At 36.8% G+C, this 14,504-nt stretch overlaps 1 protein-coding gene across 2 annotated transcripts in view; it reads right to left on the bottom strand.

Moving 5' to 3' along the window:
* The window catches only part of LOC137248935 (uncharacterized), a 109,800-nt gene extending 105,081 nt beyond the window's left edge, over positions 1-4,719 (bottom strand). The window contains exon 1 of one of the 2 annotated variants that reach the window (XM_067779935.1): positions 4,581-4,719. The gene's annotated coding sequence lies outside the window, so the exon portion shown is untranslated. Of the gene's footprint in view, positions 1-3,431; positions 3,494-4,580 lie in introns of those variants that run through there. The other variant, XM_067779933.1, reaches the window with a different exon arrangement.
* Positions 4,720-14,504: the final 9,785 nt, after the last annotated feature.

Here is a 14,504-nt window from a genome sequence, read left to right as displayed (position 1 = left end):
GCGGTTTAAATCAAAACGCCCTGTATAGAACAGTACTCGTTGCGCTAGACCTCCAAATATTTTGATACGGGCAACCATAACACGTTACTGCAAGACCTGGAAGGGTCTACCCTTCCTCCCAAGTCTCAAAAGGTGGACCGCAAATTATCTGGATGGTCGGCAGGCATCGGTGCAATTTAGAAACGCAACGTCAAAACCACGAAGAATTAAACAAGGGGTGCCACAGGGTGGTTTCTCAACCCTACTTTTGTTTAACATCTACTTATCAAAGCTACTTTCGCCACCAGAAGGAGTTACTATCGTTTCCTACCCCGATGACTGCAAAATAATGGCCACAGGCCCAGGCCCACAGATCGATGAGGTTTGCAACAAAATAAACGGCTACCTCCCTAACCTCTCCAGTTTTTTCACATCGCAAAACCTGACATTATCACCGACTAAATCATGGGAGACCTTATTTACAACATGGACGTCCCAAATGTTGACCATTTTGAACATCTACGTCACTGGCGCTACGCTACCGACTGTCTTACACCCCAAAATCTTGGATCTACAGTTTGGTGAGCATGCAGCCTCAATTGTGCCGAAAATCCAGAGATTTAATAAAATCCTCAAATCTCTTGAAAAGAAAAATAAACACTTATTACCATTTACAAAGCAATTGGCCAGCCGATTGCATGCTACGCGTTCCCGATATGGTCGCCAAGCCTAAATACTACTCACTGGAAGAAGCTACAGACCTGCCAAAATACAGCCCTCAGAACCGCCACGGGTTGTCTTCTTATGTCCCCAGAATACCATCTACATAATGAGGTGCGAATACTCCCCATTAGGGAGAGAAATGAAAGGCTAACCAAACAGTTCCTGTTGAATACCCAGAAACCTGTGCATCCCAACAAACATCTGATTGACGAGCCAACACCGGCCAGGGGCTTCAGAAGTCATCTCCGTAAGCATTATGGGGAAATACTGCACCTGAGAACACAGCTGTATGAAACCAAAAAACACAAGCAGGTCCTTAGTGAACTCCCCCAACAGACGTCGGACCTCTATGCCAGGAATTGCCCAGTGAATCCTGTACTCAAAGAACAATACCCTAAACTTGCAGATGAGGAACCAACGTCTCCAACACCCCTCCCATTATGGTCCACCCCTGTTAAAACAGCAAGTTTCCTTGGACTTCCGTTAGAGGATATTGATGACAATTTGTGGTCGGTCGCACCTATTGGATGGGGTGAAGCACTGCTCCACCAAAAACATAATTGTTAAATTTATACTTTGAAAAATAGTAAATAGCAAATCCATGTCAATAAAGGTGCCCTACAATGCATATTGGTCCCAATTCCATTTTTTTGGCATAAATTATACTAATGCAGCTAAGTGGTTGAAAGTTGACAAATTGATTGTTTCCATTTTAATTAAAATTTAAATAGATTCCACATCCAAATCAAATGAATATTCATTTACACTTTGCAAGTCGTCCTCATCTGAAACGTCATCGTTGTCATTGAAAGATATATTAGCGCAATCTTCATTAAAAATATGACTTGTTGGTTCCAAAAGACTAATTACATTAGGTGGGAGAGCCTTATGTAGATTTTGAGACAAAGGCTAGATAGCAATGGATCCGAAGAGTCTATAGCTCTATGGAAAACATAAAACATATTGTTAGTTCGAATATTTTTTCGAGCGTGTGATAGCCTATCGTGCTGATAAAATTTATTTCGAGCTTCCGAAGCATTTTCTCCAAGACAGCCAACCGGAAGTGCAGAAGCCGAAATAATCTGAGAACCCTGCGCTAAAATTTTGTGAACGGTCGGAGACATTGGATACCACGGATACTTTTCCAAATACAGGAGCGCAGCTTTTTCACAGAATAGTTAAAATTTTCAAGCATTAACGTTATATTTACAGGAAATTGTTATTAAAATTGTATGAAAATGTTTAAGGACTTCTTTATCAAAGTCTAATATTGACGCAAACAAGTCACAATTCGAAAACGCTCTGCTAGCCGTGGTACCATAATGGAACTTCCACTTCCAATTTGTTTCGGCTTGTCCACGTGCAGTCCCATTTCTTCCCATAATCTCTTTTGCATTTTTGTTTGACGTTCTCTCACCATAGCCTTATCATTTGATTCTCTTACTTGCCATTTATTTACCCCGATCCTATAAGATATTTTCAGCACAAACTCCATAAAACGGATCCACGCATGAAGGGGGCTCACGCCATACTGCAGACTTCCAGGCCTTGGTTTGAAACATTCGCAATTCAGGTCAATAGTTTTTATAAATTCCGTGGGCTTTGCTCCACATATCCGACATGATTTACAGGAATTAGTCCCCGTCAATATATTCAAGACTTTTCCATCAATTAAAGTCATGTGCAGTTCAAACTCGGCAGTAATAGTTCTCTTTATAAAGCACACAAATGGTTGCAAGTCTTCAATTTGTGTATCCAAATTAGCGTTTTCTTTCAAAATATGTTCCATTGTTTCTTTGGCAAATTCTATTTTAAGGGGCCTGCAAAATCTGATATATTGCGGAGAACGGTTAATCCAAATTATTCGGCCAGTAGGATCGAGTAACTGTAATGGTATTACCGTTGTGACAAACAAAGGTTGATCAAGCGATTTCGGTTCTTCTTCTAAGAAGCTCTGTTTATATATACTTTGTCCAGTCGGACCATCAAAACTAAAGCTGGCTATTAGTTTCACATTCCTAATGTCAGGAAATTGATCAAATATGTCCTGTTGCATTGTAATTATGCGCTCAACAGTAAGATTCAACAGATTTTGTAATGATACATAAGCGACACTTTCCAAGACATGAATTCCAGAAGGTTTGCATTTTACTGAAGCCTCAATCAACTGCTTATAACTCGGATATATATCGCAATTTTAACTTTTATTTAGAAGCCTTGTATTGTTATATGTTGTTTTAGTTAAACCATTTTCAAACAAAAAAGCCAAAGCTTCATTAGGAGTTATGGGAATGGGCTCTTGATACTCAAGCTTCTTTCTAACCTCACTAAATTTGCTAGGTGTAGTCAATGTCTCCTTTAACACAAGTACCACGTCGTTAGGTTTTGACTTCCTAGCTCCCATAGCAGCTGCGTGGGTAAGCAGATCTGTATTATGCTAATGTTTTGCCATAAGATCAGCAGCTAATTTTCTTTTTAATCTTGTACCGCCTTCAGAATATGCTAAGGAGGGGCGTCCCACCTTGCTATACTTCACACAATCTTTTTCTCCAATTTTTATTACCATATGCCGAGAATACCACTTCTGATGTTTACTCTTGAATCGTTCAATATCTCCCTTGAATTTTTAAAAAAATCTCTTGATATAGGTGTCAACATTTGCAATTTGTTTGTTAATTTCTTGAATCTTCCATTTTGTGAGACTTGCACTTATTTTTCCGAACACCCACTTTGAGATTGATTCTTTGTTTTTTCCATGTAATACCCAAATGTCGAACAATTCGGAATTGCTGAGATAGAAGTTCACTGGAAAAATATCGAATTTTTTAAAAACGGCTAAAAACGGCTATAATATTTTTGCACGGCTTTATTAAATACGCTTTACTAAATAATATAGCGTCTTTACTTTTGTGAAGTATTGTGTAGTTATATAACTTTTTGTCTACGAAACACAAAAATTATAAAATTTTTTTAACATAAAATACCTTTCACAAAGCACATCAAAGCTACTCTAATACACTTAGAAACATGAAAAAACTTGTTAAAAGTAAGTTCTACTTACTTCTACACACGTTATTCACAAAAAAGTACACTTTTTCAATCAAGCTTAGGTTTTCCACTAATAAATAATTTACAGCAAAAAACAACACGCAAAACTTAAATATTATTGTGTCGATACAGCTGACTTTGATGGCTTGTCAGAAACTGATGGTTGCCAGATGAATTGAATAAAACTGGTTTTTAGGTGCAATAGTATATGAACTATTGGAAACTATATGCCTTTTTTGAACACTTCAAAGTTTAAAAATTGAGTTTATGCCACAAATTTTGGATTTGGGACCAATGTGCAATGCCTTAAACGCCCAAAAACATCTACGTATTTTAAGCGTTCATCCTGAATGATACTTCTTTACTTAAACTTCAAAAGATTTAGCTAACGAGTCTAAAGTCTTTTATTTTCATTTCAGATTCAAAGAGTTCTAAACTAATCATGTAAGTATTATGATTTGCAACCCTTTTTATTTATAGTTAATAGTATAAGAAGAAGAACTGCCAGATGTGTTTCTGCATTACTTTTAAGAAGTTTTTATCTCCTACTCCATCTCTTTCTATCTCCGCCTTCCTAATTTTCCCCGTCCTCTATTTACTCTCAAAGGGCCAAAAACAAAGAAATTTGACCAGAGCTCAAGCGAAAATTCATTTTATTCACACCATGCCCAAGAGAATCCAATAAGACCCTTTCATGAGAGAGCTCATAAAATTTAACTATATAGGTCTTGTCTACTTATTTTGCTCCAAAAATATTTAAAAAATTGTTTCACTTGTTTAAAAAAAAAAATCAAACAAAATAATGGAAATTTACCATAGTGATAGCACACCTTTGTCTTTCCTTCATTTTGCATTTAAGTTGCTGTTGCAGAGCGAAATTAAATATTTAAAACAAAAAACGAATATCTAATCAAGACATTTATTACTGCAAAAAAAAAAAAAAATTAAAAGATATGCCAATTAACTCTCCCATTGATAAAAACTTGAATACACATTTTTTTTAAGTGAAAACAAATATGTTACTGCAAAAATTGTGCTTTCTAGTTTCTATTAGATACAATTTGGATCTATTGTTATTTATAACACTGTGCAACAATCTCTTAGCGGAGAGAGCTAACCCCAAAGACTTGAACTTCAAAACCATATTCCATTTTTTGTCAAGGGTTTCCGCTATGGTCATTTGTAATTTACAATAAGTAAAAACAGGTGTTAAATACAAGGTATAACCGTTTGATTCGTTTTTTTTGTTGATTCCTTCCTTTCCTTTTGGATAATTGATGTATATTAGAACGAATTTCCTCTATCCCAATTGTTAAATTTGGTTTGGAGACAAATCGGTTTCTGCGTTGCGCCAGCATCAGTGTCAGGTATTATCAAATTGAATCTTTGTTTAAGTATATGTGTGTGTTATGTGTTCATTCAGAAACGGCGGTGGTTTTAACTTGTCGACTTGTGTGTTTAGTTAAGGCAGGTAGAAGTCAATAATTTTAGTCGTTTGAACTTTTTAGTTTTTAAAGATTTAAAAAAAATATATAATACAATATCTAATTAAAACATTTATTAATGCATTAATTATTGACACAGGTGAGATAATAAAACAAAAGATATACCAAATTAACTTCCCCATTGAAAAGTTGAATACACGTTTTATTTTAAGTGCAAACAAACATATTACTGCAAAAAGTATGCTATCTAGTTTATTTTAAATACAATTTGTATCTATTGTTGTTTATAACACCGTGCAACAATTTTTTAGTTGAGGGACCTAACCCCATACACTTGAACCTAAAAAGCATTTTCCATTCTTCGGTCAGGGGTTTCCGCTATGGAAATTTGTAATTTGCAATAATTAAAAAAAAAATTTTCAATACAATTTCGAACAAGTGGTAAAAATACCTACAAGGTATAACCGTTTGTTTCGTTTTGTTTTGTTGATTTTCCTACAGGGTGGATAATTGATATATATTGGAACTATTTTCCGCTATCGAAATTCGGTTTCGGCGTTGCGCAATCATCAGTGTAATTTTTCGTTCTGATCTGTTGTTGTCGTGTGTCTTATATTTATAGTTCGTAGTTTCCTACAGCTGTTGTCAAATTGAATGTTTGTGTAAGTATATATGTGTGTGTTATGTGTTCATTCAGAAAGGGGGTGTGTTTTCTTGTCGACTTGTGTATAATTTTAGTCGTTTGACCTTTTTTGTGTGTTTGTTGATTTCGTTTGTTTATTATTTTGTGCTTATTTGTTGATGCGTGCTTGTCTGTTGTACCTGTGTTATTACTTTCTTTTTTCTTCAAAAGTCCAGACGCAGAAATTAGATAATACCTTTCGAGAGGTATTCGGTTCACTGAATTTGAACTTTCTACCAGATTGTTTATTTTGATTCTTGTTTTTGGGATATTTTAAGATTAAGGTACTCAAATCCGGTTTTTCAGTTGCACTCAGCACTCAATTTTGCCCAGGTGCTGTATTCAGTAAGGGTGAGTTTTGAAATATACATTTTTCCTTCATACAAATTATATGAAGAAATGTACATATTAAAACTAACAGTTACTGAGTCTACCCCCAATAAACTAATTTTCATTAAATAACTATACATACCGTTAGAAAACACAACCATTTACCTCGCTGCGAACAATAGCAATATGTCTAGCCCACTTCCAGGCAGACTTTATTATATTGTGTTTGAAGCTGTGTAGCAGATGGAGTAGTCGACAGAATTCCTTTTAACTTAAACGTTTTGTTTTTTACTTTAAAATAACTTTATTTAAATACGAATGATTTGCCGCGTCTCGCACGTGCAGACATTGCCTCTAAGGTGCTTAAAGTTAGACTTCAAGTTCGTTAAAAAAGTTTGTATGGCGAAAGTATCGCAAACATAACAAAATATCTCAGCCCGAAAAAGTGTTGTTTTGTGAATTTTTTTAAGAATAAAATAAGCCACTTTTAGTACTTTTTCGCACCAACTTATTAGCTGAAAGTCGATGGATGCTTACTGAATTTAATAACATAGATCTCTCATTTGGGTATTTTCAGTGTTGATTTTCATAAGTAAAGCCGTGTTAAACATTGCGGACGTTTCTATCAAATATACTTAATTTTTTTTAAATGGCTTTGTAAAAACAAACTGTTATATCCAACCAAGTGTTTTCTCTTGGGCAGCGCTACCCTAGACTTTCGAGGAATGTTTTTGTCATTTCTACAACAAGAACGCGAAAACTTTCGTATTATAACTTATGTAACAATTTCAATAAAATTATGTTATTCTAATTATGATAAAATAGTAACTGTTGCCTCTGTTGCTGTTTTTATCTAAAAATCAGCCCTTTGAAATTTAGAAAAATGTTATGATATTTATTGTTATTTGCAAATTTCAAATGCTTCGGTACTAGCATCTTCTGGTATATGCCCGATTGCCGCGGCGGCCGTCTATCACCTCACATATTTTGGTAAATAATAATTTGGTAAAATTGGTAAATATATCATGAATTCAACTGTCAATAGTTTTTGGTGGATCTTCTGATAAAGTTTGTATTCATATAGTATAGTCGAACCCGAAAACCATTTTGTGCCCCGAAAGGCAGTAACGTTCAACTCAAAAACTGACGTAAATACATTCCATACGTATATATGGATAACAACTCTCCCTGTTATGTCCGGTTTTTGAGTGAAAGCTTCAACTTTAATTGAAGTTGCGCTAAGTTAACAAGAGATTTAAATTTTATTCAAAGCCAACAGTGGTTTATACTGTTTTCACACAGACGGCTTATTGAATAATAAAGGCAGTTTTCTACATAAAGACGCTTATTGAGCTCAATCTTCCCTACAAAATTCGAATCTATAATTATTTCGTTAGTAGTTAATCGAATGCCTAATGAATTCAAAAGCACAATGCAACTCTGTTGGCAGCGTTCCGCTTCTTAGGTTTTGGTGTGTTCAGTGCTTAAAAATGTCATTTGTCAAAGTAAATGTCATTGTCTGCATGGCGGAACGATACAAGGTGGGCGCATCGAACAGCTGATTATAACCTTTTTTATTTGATTTGATACATCAACTACTGGCGCAGTACGACTTTAATATTTGTCCATCGAATTTACAAGTACATGGCATTTTTTTATGTTTGTAGGTATGTCACCATGCTGCCACCTTGTATCGTTGCGCCATGATTGTCTGTCATATAGCATTGTCATTTTATTCGCTTGACATTTCATCCTTCATACTATTCGAGCAGTTACTTCTGTGTGAAAGCAAAAAATTTACGATTTCATTAGAAGGTGAAATGAGATCATTAAGTTTCTGTGTGAAAACAGTATTAAACTCGTACTGGACATAAGTACCTACCACTTTTGCACTGGCGTTAGGTGGCAATGCTAAGCAGCAATATGCAGTTTTAAATGGCCTTTTATTTTTCTGCTCCCATTTTTTTTGATTCGGGTAAAACTTTTGCTCGCGTCTTCTCCTAGAAAATACACCCGCACCGTTTCAGATAGCGTACATGTTCCTCCATGGTTTACTATATAGTTCGGCAGCTTAAATTGAGGTTATGTTGCGAATAGGGTGGAAGGCAGTAAAAGAAGGCAGCTGAATGGAGTGTAATGAAGAACAGCAGGAAGAGCAGAGTTGCATTGCATCAATATACCTTCAATATATGTATCAATATTGCAAATAAATGTGGAAAATATTACTAAATACTTCAATATAAGCAAACATTTTCGCTATATTACCGCAAATAAGTGCCCTAGATGCTATATATTCCAAAATTATAACAGTTTATGTATGTTTAAAAATATAACTTACATTTTCTAAACGATTTTCGTAATATGGCAATTAGTAATGTTTATGTGGGTGTACTGATTTTGAGCGATCAGCTGTTAGTTCCGCTAATTGTTTAGGTTTGCAATGGATAAAAGACCTGCAAAAAATATTGTACATTAACGCAGTTCTGAGTTTTGTGCTTTGCTATAGCAAGCATAAGCTACAAATCGTGAACAACCACCCTGCAAAAAGCGTTGGATCATGTGGTCTACTGGAGTACTTACCATTATACTCCCCTGTAATGCAGCAATGGACCAACTCATGTTTCTATACGAACATATTGTAAGCCGATCATTGCTCGTTTTTAACGATTGTAATCACTACATGATGTTTATTGGACTGTGGGTACTCCATGGATTACTCTGATGTAATGCGGAGCTGGAGTATATGGTCCAGTCCTAGGACATCGCAATGTTAATTGGACCATATTTTATTGTATGAATTGTGGTTAATTTTGGAGCACCCGGTTGGTCCATGGTGAGTACTCCATACATGCATGCATGGAGTACTCGTGATTTTTGCAGGGTACTTAGAACATATTTTTTTTTTTTTTAATTTTATAATGAATTTATTAACTATGCTATGATTTATTAGTGAGGCTAACATAATATGTAATTTTATGAAAAGTGCGAACACCAAGGAATCGTGCACTTTCGTAAACCTATGAACATACGAAACCTAACACAATTCAAAATTCATCGTTCAACGTCAAAAACACGACTACTGAATCGATTCACGTAAAAATGTGCCATTACGAAATTTACTCATTGAGCATGTTAAATTATTCATTCCGTATGTTCGGCACATTTAAGAATTTGTGGAATCGGTATATATTTGGAATATTATTTATATACTTATTTGATATATACGGACCTCGTGAGGTAGTATCAAATGAACGTGTTCCGAATATTCTAAATTAACAGTTTATCCGGAACCCTTCCACGAATACTCAACGGAAAAGAGCTTTCCGAAATTTCAGAAAAAAAGTGTCTAGCAGGACCGCACAAAAGCTTAACCCTTTTGTCAAAGTCAAGACCGGAATATAAAGTTTTAAGACAGTGCGTCATTTTCTTTTATTTTTTTTTTGTCAGTTCATTGCGGCTGCTGGGTAGAGTATCACACCATGTCGGCTGCCTGTTCAACATCGCCCTATCTCAAAATATTTTTAAAAAATTTTCCATTTCAGGCTTTGTCACAAAAACGCCCTATATTAGTATAAGATTGAAGAACGCCTCATCTGAAAATGATTTTCTTTAACTACCTCTTTTGTCATTGAACTTATGCTCAGATAGGGAGTTTTTTAAACAAATTTTGAGATAATGTATTTTTGAATAAAATTCTAACTTACTGCATTCTTCAAACAAATTCATAAAGAATGACCAAACCAACATAAAAAAATAAATGTAAGGCGCGATAACCTCCGAAGGGCTTTAAGGCCGAGATTTCCTTCCAATTTGCGTCGTGCTCCTCTTATTTTTTTTACAAACTGGCGGGATGGGACCTACTTGTTTTATGCAGACAGCATCTTCAAGGCAGATGAGTTTTCACTGAGCGCTTTTCATCGCAGAAAGACACTCGGAGTGCTTGCCAAACACTGCCGAGGGGCGATCCCGCTTAGACAAATTTCCTTCTAATTGAAAAAAACTTGTTTCTAAAATTTTAGATGTTTCTTTGCCCAGGGCCTGAACCCAGGATCTTCGGTGTGGTAGGCAGAGCACGCTACAATCACACCACAGTGGCCGCTGACCCAACCATTATAACTCTTTATCAATTCACGAAATATTTAATAGAAAATGGATTATTTTCCCCAAAACCTGTTGGCATTTACAAATTTGTTATCGCTACTAGTATACTACTAACTTTTACTCTACTTTTCTACTACAATTTTGGCTGAAGGGGGTTGAATTATTCCCCGTTTTACTATTTTAAAGCGTGGGAGTGTCAAAGCTCTGTCATCATTGGAGAACAAACCTTTGTAGTTGAATCATGGTGAACAACTTTTTTTATTTTGAATTTTCCATGGCTCAACTATATGGTTGGCTCATCTCCACAGCAACAACATATGTTTTTTTAGATTGTCAAAATCTGCGTGTTGGTGTTAGGCGTAGTCATCAAAATCATCAAACTAAGCAGTTTTGTGTGTTGCAAGAAAATGTTGTAAATGTGTTGGTTTCATTTTGAGTTTGCCATCTCCTTTTGACAATCTCTACTCCAGTGAAATGAAAAAAACAAATCAGCTGATAGCATGAGCCAACCATATAGTTCAGCCATGGAATTTTTCTTTTTTGTGTTTTGTATTTGTATATAGTTGCTGATTTGCTATTCAGAGTTGGAAAAAAAATTGTTTGATTTTTGATGTTGCGTATTTGCATTGACCTAGCAAATTAATAGTCCTATATTTTGATAGCGTATTGTGCAAATTAACAACGCCAATTTGCAAATGAAATGATGCTAGACCATTTTCACAAAAACCTGAACTCCCCTAATAGGGGAGTATTTGCGTATTTGCCATGAGGTAGCAAATGCAAAGCCGTATATAATTTTTTGGAGAATGCAATGCTAAATATCTATTGCTTTTGGAATGCAATCTACAAAACATGTTTTTTGATCCCACTTGTGTGGTATATTTACAGGCGCGCATCAACAGAGCCTAGTTACATTGGATTTTTAGCAGCGCTTTATTTAACAATGCCTTCACTGTTCGTTATAAAAAGAAGTCTTCACCCTTTCCGCACTTTCAATATGAATATCGCAAAGCCAAAACCAATTTGGAAAAAAACTGGTGTCGCATTCAAAATCAGCTTGCCGAGAGCCCACAGAAAGTATAAGCTCATTTTTGGTTCCTAAATTTGTCGGGCTGTGTTATTTCTCGTAAAATATTATTATTTAAACACTAACTGCATATCTTGATCCGATATACATTATTTTGTACCGTTTTACTTTCATTAAATTAGTTTCGTTTGATGTTTTTCCGCAAATTTCCATACAAAATTGGAGAATATTGCAATCCATTTTTGAGGAACTTCCCAGAGAGCAAGAGTCTTGAAACTTTCAACACACATCGAAAATCGATAACAATTTAACGTAAGGGAAAACAAACTTTACAAATTAGAGAAAAACATTCGAACTTTGAAATTTTTCTCTCCAGTTTTAGGGATTTGTGTGATGTGTGTACATAAAGTCCAACGTGGGTGAAAAGCTGCTCTCCACAACACAGCATGCGTACACCAAAGGCAAGTCGGTAGACACCGCTTTGCATAGGGTGGTAATAAGCACAGAGAAACCTCTGAAATATAAGGAATATGCTCTACGAGTCTTCTTGGACATTGCCGGGGCTTTCAATAATGTTTCTAACTGGGTGATTATGGATGGTATTAATTACATTAAAGTACATCCAGCCTTAACCAGATGGATCGGCTGCATGTTAAATTGCAGGAAGATTACATCACAATGGGGATTGTATGATGCCACGAAATCAGTGGACAGGGGCACGCCGCAGGGAGGGGTGCAATCACCTCTCCTTTGGACCCTTGTCATCAACCAACTGCTCAGGCGATTCGATGAGGGACCCGTAAAATTTACGGCTTACGCAGATGACGTTGCAATTGTCATAAGTGGAAAGTGCCTTCCAACGATTAGTTCTCTGATGGATCGGGCGCTTCAGGATATTCATACCTGGGCATCTAATGTCGGATTTAAAGTCAATGCAATGAAGACGGATACTGTCTTGTTTACAAAGAGGTACAAGGTCCCAAATTGGACCAGGCCTAAGTTAGCAGGGGTGACCTTACAGGAGAAACCTTGCACAAAATATCTAGGAATCATCCTAGAGGGTAAGCTGTCAAGGAAGCTCAACGTGGAGGAGAAGGTGAAGAAGGCCTCGACGGCACTGTATGCATGTACAAGAATGGTGGGGTGTACGTAGGGCTTATCGACCCCTATTTATCATTGGGTTTTTACAGCGATTGTAAGCCCTATTCTATACTATGGAGTTCTTGTTTGGTGGAAAGCCACACAAAAAACAACATACCTCAAAAAATTAGAGGGGGTATGCAGACTATCGATGCTTAGCATTATGGGAGCCCTGAAAACAACCCCGACGGCTGCACTGTATGCCATTCTGCACATTCCACCTGTAGAACTGGTAACAAGGAACATAGCATTAATAACTGCAACCAGACTCGGTGCCTCGGGGCAGCTTGAGCGCCGACCATATGGCCATAGTAGTATAGAGTCTTCAATCACAAGACGAACAGACTACCTGATTCCCTATCTGCGCTTCGAGGGAGATCTTAAGGCCACAATAGAGGTGGGCGGTTGGCGCAAGGGTGCGCAAATGGCGGATGAGGCGATACATGTGTACACAGATGGTTCCAAAGTAGTGCAAGGAGTATGGTCTGCGGTATACTGTGCTGATCTGGAAATAAGCAGGTCCTACAGGCTGCCGGATTACTGTAGCGTTTTTCAAGCGGAAATATTAGCCGTAACCAAAGCAGTAGAAACCCTGGAAGAGAATAACTTAAGCTGCAACCGTGTTAACTTTTATATTGACAGTCATGCAGCAATTAAGGCAATAAAATCGCATAGCGCAGCATCTAAATACGTGTTAGAGTATAAGCAGTCTCTGGAGAGAATCGGGACAGGGAGAAGCATGCATCCATATTGGGTCCCAGGGCATATCTGAATAGATGGGAATGAAAAAGCGGATGAACTAGCTAAAAAGGGCGCATCCCTTGAAGCTTGCTCCGTAGAGGTCCCAATTAGACTGGGCGAGATTAAGCGAAGGTTAGAGGTGCACGTGATCGACCAAGACGGAAAGGCTTGGGTTCAAGCGCGGGGCTGTAAAGTGTCGAAGATTATGTGTAGGTCTTACAACCTTAGACTAATAAAGTTGCTTCTATCATTAAAAAGAGAGAACTCTAGACTCATGACGGGTATTTTGACTGAACTCTGCCTTCTGGCGTCACATGCCTTTAAATTAGGCTTGGTAAGTTATAGCATATGTAGGAAGTGGGTGTTGGAGGAGGAAACGATCGAGCACGTTCTGTGCTCGTGCCCTGCACTTAACAGACTAAGACTCCAGCTATTAGGAGTGATACAGCTGTCAGATCTATAAGCAGCAAGTGGCTTAAGTCCTAGGAAGGTTCGAGTATTTGCCAAGAGGACGGATTTATTTTATAACATTGGTTGGAGTTATTTTATAACAGTTTGGTCGTTAAAACAAAATTCTGGTAACACTACGGACTTAATCAGTCTACTTGAGGTCCTCATGGACCGGCCAGTTCAACCTAACCTAGAGATTTTTTAGATAGCTCAGAGATCTGAAAGTTCCAACGAAGATTTAAACCTTATTAGGTTGTTATAAATAGGACAAAATAGTTTTCTATATTGGACAGCGATTGAGATATTTAGAGATAATGTGGTATCTTGCGACCGATATTTGAGTAAGTTTCCGCAGAGCTAGATTTTTGAAACTATAAACATACCCCTTGATAATGCATCATGAGAGAAAGAAAGTTTCACTAGGTAATCCAGAGATCGTTAAAGTTCTAAAAAAAAGTCTGAGCTTGGAACTTTTGCATTCAAATTTCAAGGAACTTCCTGGTAACCCAGTGACCTTAAACTTCGGATATGGCTCTATTAGATTATATTGTTTAGGATAAAAAAGTTTTCCATATTGGACACGGAAAAGTCTATTTACAACATGTGGAATCTTCCCATCGCTATTTAGATTGACCTCCCGTAGAGCTAGATTATTCAAGCAAAGAACATAATTCAGAACCCCATAACAATGCATAATGAGTGAAAAAATTTTTTTTTAGCTAGTCCAGGGATCACGTAAATTGAAAAAATCATCCGAGTGTGGAAATTTTGCTTCCAAATTTCAAGGAATTTCCCGATAACCCATTGACCTTAAACTTCGAACATAGTTTCGGGCCTT

The sequence above is a fragment of the Eurosta solidaginis genome, chromosome 4 (genome assembly GCF_040869045.1).
Source record: "Eurosta solidaginis isolate ZX-2024a chromosome 4, ASM4086904v1, whole genome shotgun sequence".
Taxonomy (NCBI): Eukaryota; Metazoa; Arthropoda; class Insecta; order Diptera; family Tephritidae; genus Eurosta; species Eurosta solidaginis.
This window is presented reverse-complemented; position numbering and strand designations above follow the sequence as displayed.